Source organism: Chiloscyllium plagiosum, chromosome 33 (assembly GCF_004010195.1).
Source record: "Chiloscyllium plagiosum isolate BGI_BamShark_2017 chromosome 33, ASM401019v2, whole genome shotgun sequence".
Classification (NCBI taxonomy): Eukaryota; Metazoa; Chordata; class Chondrichthyes; order Orectolobiformes; family Hemiscylliidae; genus Chiloscyllium; species Chiloscyllium plagiosum.
This window is the reverse complement of record NC_057742.1, coordinates 42,253,002-42,263,652: the sequence shown is the minus strand read 5'-3', so window position 1 is coordinate 42,263,652 and position 10,651 is coordinate 42,253,002.

Genomic DNA, 10,651 nt, shown 5'->3' with positions numbered 1-10,651 from the left:
GTTTGTGTGCTGCATAGAGCCATTTGCCGAGTCCACCAGGAAGGATGCGAGCCTGAGAGGGGTGACTATTCCTGGCAGAGGGGTCCTGCAGGTTAAGGCCTCCATGTACATGGATGACGTCACCGTTTTCTGCTCGGATTCGCTGTCCATGCACAGACTCTTGTGCATATGTGACCAGTTCGAACGGGCCTCGGGGGCCAAGGTAAACCAAGGCAAGAGCGAGGCCATGCTCTTCAAGAACAGGGCTGACCAATCATCTATCCCCTTCACCGTCAGGACAGAGCACCTGAAGGTGCTGGGTATTTGGTTTGGAGTGGTTTGGGTGTATACCAAGACTAAGGTGAGGCAGACATTGGGTAGATGGGAGCACCTGTCACTCTCCATGGTGGGTAAACACCTTGCTCTTCATTGGTGAGGCACTCTCAGCGTTGTTATATGTGGCACAGGTCTGGATTATTCCACAATTCTAGATTAGAGTGGTGCTGGAAAAGCACAGCAGTTCAGGCAGCATCCGAGGAGCAGGAAAATCAACTTTTCGGGTAAAAGCCCTTCATCAGGAATACAGGCAGAGAGCCTGAAGGGTGGAGAGATAAATGAGAGGAGGGTGGGGGTGGGGAGAAAGTAGCATAGTGTACAATAGGTGAATAACTCTTGTTATAGACCTGCATTATATACCTGACCCTTTTCATCGCTAAAGTAAACAACCGAATTGTGGTCACTATCACCAAAGTGTTCACCTCCCTCCAAATCTAACACCTGGCCAGTTTCATTACCCAGTACCAAATCTAACGTGGCCTCGCCTCTTGTTGGCCTGTCTACATACTGTGTCAGGAAACCCTCCTGCACACGTTGGACAAAAACTGACCCATCTAAAGTACTCGAACGGTAGCATTTCCAGTCAATTTTTGGCAAGTTAAAATCCCTTACAACAACTACCCTGTTACTCATGCTGCTATCCAGAATTATCTTTGCTATCTTTTCCTCTACATTTCTTGAACTTTTTGGAAGCTGATAGAAAACTTCCAACAGGGTGACCTCTCCTTTCCTGTTCCAAACCTCAGCCCATACTACCTCAGTAGATGTGTCCTCAAATGTCCTTTCTGCTACCGTAATACTAACAATGCCACACCTCTCTCTCTTTTACCATCTTCTCTACTCTTACTGAAACATCTAAATCCTGGAACCTACAACAACCATTCCTGTCTCTGCTCTATCCATGTCTCTGAAATGGCCACAACATCGAAGTCCCAGGTACCAACCCATGCTGCAAGTTCACCCACCTTATTCCAGATGCTCCTGGTACTTCTAACCACCTTCCTGCCTGCCACTACACTCCTGTGACCTTGAAACCTTATTTCTGGCCTCATTGCTCTCAACCTCCTGGACAGTGGAACTACAATTTAGGTTCCCATTCCCCTGCTAAATTAGTTTAAACCCTCCTGAACACCATTAGCAAACTTCCGCTCCAGGATATTGGTACCCTTCTGGTTCAGGTGAAGACCATCCTGTTTGTAGAGGTCCCACCTAGCCCAGAATGAGCCCCAATTATCCAGGTATCTGGAACCCTCCCTCCTGCACCATTCCTGTAGCCACGTGTTCAACCCCTCTCTCTCCCTATTCCTCACCTTGCTAGCATGTGGCATAAACAACAAACCAGAGACAACAGCTCTGTTTGTTCTAGCTCCAAACTTCCACTCTAGCTCCCTGAATTTCTGTCTTAAATCTTCATCCCTTTTCCTACCTATGTCGTTGGTGCCTCTGTGGATCATGACTTGGGGCTGCTCCCCCTCCCTCTCCCCCTCCCCCTCCCCCTCAAGGGTCCCGAAAACATGGTACAAGGCGTAACGGACTCTGGCACCTGGGAGGCAACCCACCAACCCACTAACCCACCAACCCACCACCCCACCAACCCACCAACCCACCAACCCACCACCCCACCAACCCACCAACCCACCAACCCACCACCCCACCAACCCACCAACCCACCAACCCACCACCCCACCAACCCACCAACCCACCAACCCACCACCCCACCAACCCACCAACCCACCAACCCACCACCCCACCAACCCACCGGAAGTCTTGGAGGAGGTGGAGGGCATGGGTGGTGTCTCAAAAGTATGTGGGGAGTTCCTGGACTAGGGGGGATAGGACAGTGTCGATGTAGAGATGAGTTCAGTGGGGTCCTTTTTCACAGAGGGAACAGTCTTTGTGGAAGGCAGAAAGGGGTAGGGATTTTTTCATGATTATTCCCCGAACCTGCTCCGTCACAGTCAACCATGTGGAGGTCGAAGATGGATTATGTCTGAAGGGACATCATGTACAAAGATCTAGGGAAAGGGGGAAAAGACACACCTGACGCTACCCTCACCCTGATAGCCACCTTTGTGTGTTGCTGCGTCAAGTATGGATTCCTGGTACACAAACACCAAGTGTCACTACACACTGAGGTTCTACCTGTCCCTGGTATTGCGAAGGACAGGCCTGGCCTTGCTGCCGCGGAACGCTCCAAGTAGTTGGACCGTTCCGTATCACCTGTCCTTCGTGGAGAAATTTGTGAAGGAAAACACCTTTGACTGTAAGTCCATCGGAAGTGGTCAGCATATAGTGTCCTTGAGACCCTTCGGGAAAAATACTACAAGGATCGGTGCTGGGTCCTCTACTTTTTGTCATTTACATAAATGATTTGGATGCGAGCATAAGAGGTACAGTTAGTAAGTTTGCAGATGACACCAAAATTGGAGGTGTAGTGGACAGCGAAGAAGGTTACCTAAGATTACAACAGGATCTTGACCAGATGGGCCAATGGGCTGAGAAGTGGCAAATGGAGTTTAATTCAGATAAATGCGAGGTGCTGCATTTTGGGAAAGCAAATCTTAGCAGGACTTATACAGTTAATGGTAAGGTCCTACGGAGTGTTGCTGAACAAAGACATCTTGGAGTGCAGGTTCACAGCTCTTTGAAAGTGGAGTCGCAGGTAGATAGGATAGTGAAGAAAGCGTTTGGTATGCTTTCCTTTATTGATCAGAGTATTGAGTACAAGAGTTGGGAGGTCATGTTACGGCTGTACAGGACATTGGTTAGGCCACTGTTGGAATATTGCGTGCAATTCGGGTCTCCCTCCTATTGGAAGGATGTTATGAAATTTGAAAGGTTTCAGAAAAGATTTACAAGGATCTTGCTAGGGTTGGAGGATTTGAGCTATAGGAAGAGGCTGAATAGGCTAGGGCTGTTTTCCCTGGAGTGCCAGAGGCTGAGGGGTGACCTTATAAAGGTTTATAAAATTATGAGGGGCATTGAGAGTATAAATATCTTTTCCCTGGGGCGTGGGAGTCCAGAACGAGAGGGCATTTGGGTGAGAGGGGAAAGATATAAAAGAGACCTAAGGGACAACTTTTTCACACAAAGGGTGGTGCGTGTATGGAATGAGCTGCCAGAGAAATTGGTGGAGGCTGGTACAATTACAACATTTAAAAGACATTTGGATGGGTATATGAATCGGAAGAGTTTGGAGGAATACGAGCCAGGTGCTTGCAGGTGGGACTAGATTGGGTTGGGATATCTGGTCAGCATGGACAGGTTGGACTGAAGGGTCTGTTTTCATGCTGTACATCTCTGTGACTCTATGACTCTAAAAGGAGAGGGCAGATCCTGTTGAGCAGTTCCCTGGGCAGACTGTCAAAGTCATTTGGCAGAACACCTCATCGCCAGAACTTTCAAACAAGCACCAGGACATCATGTCCTGTCAGATCCTTTATGCACCCCTAACTCTCTGCACCACTGCACGCTGCCCTCGAAGTGGCTGCGGGGGTGAACGAGACTGTCACACACCTCCTTCTGGAATGTGCCCATGCAAAAGGAATGCAGTAGGGTTTATCGAGTCTCATCCCGAGTAGCTCTGTGACACGGCTCTCCATGACACTGAGACATACATCAACTGTGCCTGGAGCACCATCAACTCAGTGAAAGACACTCTTTGTCTGCCTGAAACTTGTTGATCTTCCAAAGCAAGGAGTTGACTCCGACCGAGGGTTGCAGCCTGGCACATTCCCAGGTCCAGGAGAACGTACTGAGGGAGACACTAAAGTTTGAAGCAGGTGTCGCCAAGGCACAGTGGGGTGAGGCCACTGTCTGAGGTCTTTCTGCTGAAGGGAAATGGGGGTCCGTTCAGTTATCAGACCCTCCTAGTGTGTAAAATATATGTATATATTAGTATCGCATGTATGAGACTTTGGCAGGTAGTATCAAGGAAAACCGTAAAACTTTCTATAGGTATATCAGGAATAAAAGAATGATTGAGTAGGATTATAGCCACTCAAGGATAGTCGTGGGAAGTTGTGCTTGGAGTCCAAGGAGATAGGAGAGAACCTAAATGAATATTTTTCATCAGTATTCACACTGGAAAATGACAATGTTGTCAAGGAGAATAGTGAAATACAGGCTATTAGACTAGACAGATTTAAGGTGCAGAAGGAGAAGGTGTTAACAATTCTGGAAAGTGTGAAAATAGCTAAGTCCCCTGGGCTGGGTGGGATTTATCATAGGATTCTGTGGGAAGCCAGGGAGGAGATTGCAGAATCTTTGGCTTTGATTTTTATGTTGTCATTGTCTGCAGGAATAGTGCCAAAAGACTGGAAGATAGCAAATGTCATCCCCTTGTTCAAGAAGGGGAGTAGAGACAACCCTGGTAATTATAGACCAGTGAGCTTTTCTTCAGTTGTGGGTAAAGTGTTGGAAAGGATTGTAAGAGATAGGATTTATAATTATCCAGAAAGGAATAATTTGATTAGGGATAGTCAACATGGTTTTGTGAAGGGTAGGTCGTACCTCACAAACCTTATTAAGTTCTTTGAGAAGGTGACCAAACAGGTGGATGAGAGTGAAATGGTTGATGTGGTGTACATGGATTTCAGTAAAGCATTTGACACAGTTCCCCACAGTAGGCTCTTGCAGAAAATACAGAGGAATGGGATTGAGGGTGATTTAGCAGTTTGGATCAGAAATTGGCTGGTTGTATAAGACAGAGGGTGGTGGTGGATGGGAAATGTTCATCCTAGAGTTCAGTTACTAGTGATGCACCGCAAGGATCTCTTTTGGGGCCACTGCTGTTTGTCATTTTTATAAATGACCTGGATGAGGGTGTAGAAGGGTGGGTTAGCAAATTTGCGGATGACACTATAGTCAATGGAGTGGTGGACAGTGTGGAAGGATGTTGCAGGTTACAGAAGGACATAGATAAGCTGCAGAGCTGGGCTGAGAGGTGGCAAATGGAGTTTATGCAGAAAAGTGCAAGGTGATTCACTTTGGAAGGAGGAACAAGAATACAGAGTACTGGGCTAATGGTAAGATTCTTGGTAATGTGGATGAGCACAGAGATCTCGTTGTTCATGTGCATAGATCCCTGAATTTGCCACCCAGGTTGATAGGGTTGTTAAAAAAGTGTCCAGTGTGTTAGCTTTTATTGGTAGAGGAATTGAGTTTTGGAGCCATGAGGTCATGTTGCAGCTGTACAAAACTCTGGTGTGGCCACACTTGGAGTATTGCGTATAATTCTGGTCGCTCAATATATAAGAAGGATGTGGAAGCATTGGAAAGGGTGCAGAGATTTACCAGGGTGCAAATGGTATGGAGGGAAGGTCTTATGAGGAAAGGCTGAGGAACTTGAGGCTTTTCGTTAGAGAGAAGAAGGTTGAGAGATGACTTAATAGAGACATACAAGATGATCAGAGGATTCGATATGGTAGACAGTGAGAGCCTTTTTCCTCGGATGGTGATGGCTAGCACGAGGGGACATAGCTTTAAATCAAGGGGTGATAGATACAGAACAGATGCCAGAAGTAGGTTCTTTACTCCAAGAGTAGTAAAGGCGTAGAACGCCCTGCCTGCAACAGTAGTAGACTCGCCAGCTTTAAGGGCATTTACATGGACATTGGATAAACATGTGGACGATAATGGAATAGTGTAGGTTAGAGGCGCTTCAGATTGTTGTGCCACTCTGTGAAACCATCGAGGGCTAAAGGACCTGTACTGCGCTGTAATGTTCTATGTTGTGTTCTATGACTATCTACAAAACCAAAGTCAAACTCCAACATTTTGTGTGTCTACTAGATATGCAACTAGACAAAATGGAACTGCTTTTGTGTCAATGTAATATACAAAGAGACTTTTTTTATGAATAAGGTGTATTTTTGAAATTTAAAAAAAAATTGTTCTATAGATACTGAGTCGGCCAATCCTTTTTACCCTACCCCATCAGGTCAGGTTATCTGAAGGTGCTGGGTATACGGTTCAAAGGGGTCAGGGTCTGCATCAAAACTTGGGAGAAACAAGTTGCCCGGGCCGAAACTGGGCAGATGGGAGCACCACTCCCTTTTTGTTTTGGTTAAAACCTGATCATCACGTGTGAGGCATGCTCTCTACTGCTGTATGTGGCATAGGTTCGGCCCATCCCATGAACCTGCAGTACTGCATTCACCCGAGCTATCTTCCTGATCATCCAGAGGTCTAATATGGACCATGTCCGAAATGAATAAGCTGTGCGTAAGGGGAGGAGGATCATGCCCAATGTCACCTTCACCCTGATGACCAGCTGTGCATCGGCCCTCAGTCTGCAAACACCAAGGGTCTCTATGTACTGAGGTTGAGAGTCGATAAAGTGCGGCACTGGAAAAAGCAAAGCCGGTCAGGAAACATCTGAGGAGCAAGAGAATTGACATTTCGGGTTAAAACCTTCATCAGAACTGAGGTTCTACTTGTCTCCAGTGTTACAAAAAAATGGGACTGCCTTGTTGCCACAGAATGTTCCAAGTAGTCAGACCATTCTGTATCAACTCATTAAAACATTTGTAAAGGAAAACATCTTTGCCCATAAGTCCATCAGGAAGTGGTCAACATGTAGCGTCCTCAAGATTCTGTGGAAACAGGAGAGAGTTGACCCTCTTGGGTTGTTCCTTGAGCAGACTGTCAAAGTCATTTAGCAGAATGCCTTATCGCCGGAACATTCGAAAAGCACCAAGACATCGCTTGGCTAGTGGTGAGAAGGGCACTGCCTCTTGGATCCTTCATGTAGTCCTGGACACTCAATGCCACTACCCATTGCCCTCAAAGTGACTGCACTCAGGTAGAGACTGTCACATATCTCCTGCTGGAATGTGTCTTTGCAAAGAAGGTCTGGAGAGCGATGAAGTGGTTTTTTTTTGTCAAGGTTTGTCCTGAACAGCTCCCTAATGCAGGACTCTGTGCTCTATGGGCTGTTCCCCGGCACACACACCAAGACAAATATCAACTCCACTAGGAAGACCACAAACTCAGTGAAAACTGCTCTTTGATCTACCTGAAAGAGTTGACCTCAACCAAGTGTTGTAGAACAATACATTCCAAGCTCCAGGACTATGTGCCCTCCGAGGGACACATTAAAGTGTGGGGAAGCTTTCACCAAGACGCAGTGTGGAAAGACAACCGTTTACATTCAAAGACTGCCACAGAACCGCTTCAGTAACTGTATGTATATAAAGACTTTTTTGAAGTAAGTGCATTTCTGCAATTAAAATAAATTGGAGAGTATTCCATCATACTCCAGACTCATGCAGTGTTGATGTTGGATTGGTTTGAGGAGTTAAGAGGGAGTTACCATCCTCTAACCCAGTATTTTGAGGTCAATGGTAAGCCCCAAGATACTGATAATGGGGGATTCAGTAATGGTAATAGCATTCTATGTCAAGGGACAATGGTTAGATTCTCTCTTGTTAAAGACAGTCATTGCCTGTCACTTATCTAGCATGGATAATTCTTGCCAGCTATCACCCAATGTTTGGATGTTGTCCGGGTCTTGCTGCATATGGACACAGATTTCTTCAGTATCTGAAGAGTTGCAAATAGTGCTGAATATTCTGTAATTGCCAGAAACTACATCCATCTTGGATCATTAGATTCTTTAAAACTCACTGAGGATTGGAAAACTAATGCAACACCATTTTTAAAAAAAATCGAAGGAGACAAAGTTAGATAAATCCCCAGAACTTGATCATTGTATCCCAGGACATTGTGGGAAACTAGTGGAGAAACTGTTGCCAGAAGACCGAAAGTTTAAAGACCTTAAAGTTTAAAAGTTATTATTTAAGAAAGGCTGCAAGGAAAAGCCTGGGAACTACAGACTGGTGGTCTAATGTCAGTGGTGGATAAGTTGTTGAGGGGATTCTGAGGGACTGAGACATATATTTGAAAAGTTAAGGAATGATTAGGGATTAGCAGCATGGCATTATGCATGGGAAATTGTCTCACAAATTTGACTTGAAGAGTTTTTTGATAGATGAGGGTAGTGCGGTAGACAGTCTACATGGACTTTAGTGAGGCCTTCGACAAGGCTGCACACGGTAGATTGGTTGATAAGGTTGGAGCACATGGAACCCAGGGAGAGTTAACCAATTGGATGTAAAATTGACTTGATGGTGAGAGGGGTGATGGCAGAAGGTTGTGTTCAGATTGGAGGCCTGTGACCAGCAGTGTGCTGCAAGGATCAGTTGTTCGTCACTTACAATAATGATTTAGATGAGAATATAGGAAGGATAACTAGTTTGTTTATGTCACATATCAGTTTAAATTATGCCCCAGATATCAAGATCCAATTGAATTTGAATTTTACTGTTTGGATGACATCAAATCAAAGAAATGATCCAATGTTTTGGGGTCTAAAATCAGACATTTTGAACAGTTAGAGGGAGGACAGCAAATAGCTGCCAAGTACCAACATAACAGCCAACAGAATAGCTCTCTGAAAGGTACCAGTCCATAAGAAATTTTTGCAGCAGAACACCAAAGCCTACCTAGAGAAATCTACAGAGAAAGATCAATATTCAAAGACGACAACTGGGTTTGAAATTGATTTGCCGTAAAATTAAGAGGGAATTTATCAGACCAGTATTGTAGAGTGGGAGACAAAAATAGGTTTGAGAAAAAGGAGCTGTAAATATTTCTTGTTTAATGTTCTCTTTGGACTTAAAAATTTAAATTGTTAATTTTTTTTCTTTGAATAGCAAGATTAGATTAAATTTGATTCCCTGTAATGTGGAAACAAGCCATTTGGCTCAACAAGTCCACACCAACCTTCCAAAGAGTAACCCACCCAAACCCATTTCTCTCTGACTAATGCACCTAACACTATTGGCCATTCACTTGACCTGCACATCTTTGGACTGTGGGAGGAAACCAGAGCACCCGGAGGAAACCCACATAGTCATAGAGAGAATGTGCAAACTCCACACAGTCGCCCAAGGCTGGAATCGAACCTGGATCCCTGGCGCTGAGACAGCAGTGCTAACCAGAGCCATCGTGCCGCCCCTATCTGGAATAGTTATTTGCCACTTTAAATTTAACAGATTACAGCACGAGGTAAACCTTTCTGTGTGTCAGGTTTAATTTAGCAGTGTCGTAACAATATGCAGATGATCAGGTGGGGAGGAGAGGGTAAGGAGTAAACAATAGAGCCCAAAGAGAGAGAGAAGAACAATTGGACAGACAAAGGAGTAAATAACAATCTGGGCAGGTGGATGAATAGCTGTTAAGGGGACTGTTAGTGGCTAACAATAGGTAGTGTCTAATGGCAGCCTATGTGATAACAAGGCCTGATGTATGGATTGGGGGCTAGACCATGGGAAATTTCAAGCCCTAAAATTTTTGAACTCGATATTAAGGCTGGAGTGCTGCAGGGTCCCCAGGCAGAAAATGAAGTGTTGTCTTTCAAACTTGCACTGAGCTTCACTGGGACAGAGGTATTGGCCAGGGAACAGCATGGTGTTAAAGTGGCAAGCAACTGGATGCTCAGGGTCTTTTGTGGGCAGAATGTAGATGCTCTGTGAGGCAGTCACCCAGTCTATGTTGCATTTCCCCAACGTAGAAGAGACCATATTGTGAGCAGCAAATGCAGTAGATAGATTATGAGAAGTACAATTAAAGTGCTACTTCATCGGGAAGGTATATTTGGGCCCTTGGACCCTGTCAAGGTAAATGTGCAGATGTTACACCTTTGGCAGTTGCAGGGAAAGGTGCTATGGGGCAGTTTTGGGAGTGAAGGAAGAGTGGACCATGGTGTCCCAGAGGGGAAGGTGGAAGAGGAGGGGAGGGGAATATATGTCTGATGGTGGCAGAAATGGTAGCTCACGATCTTCTGGATGTGGATGGTAGGCTGGACAAGGGGAACTCTATCACTGTTGCAGGAGGGAAGGGGAAGGGTGAGGGCAGAAGTGCAGGGGATGGGTCAGACCCAGTTGAGGGCCTTGTCAACAACGGTGCTGGGAAATCCTTGGCTGAGGAAGAAGGTGGACATTTTAAAAGGTTCCCTTTTCGAAGTTAGCCTCTTTGGAACATATGTGACAGAGACAGAGGAATTGGGAGAATGGAATGGAGTCTTTACAGGAAGCAGCGTGCAAAGATTATTGTCCAGGTAGCTGTGGGAGTCAGGGGGTTTATAGCAGATATTAGTGGCCAATCTATCCCCAGAAATGGAAACAAGGATGTCAAGGGAGGGAAGGAAGGAGTCAGAGGATTGTGAAAGTGAGGACAGGGTGGAAATTGGAAGCCAAAGAAAAAAATGAAATGAACTTTTCCAATTCCAGATGAGAGGGGAAGCCGCACCAATGATATCATCGATATATCG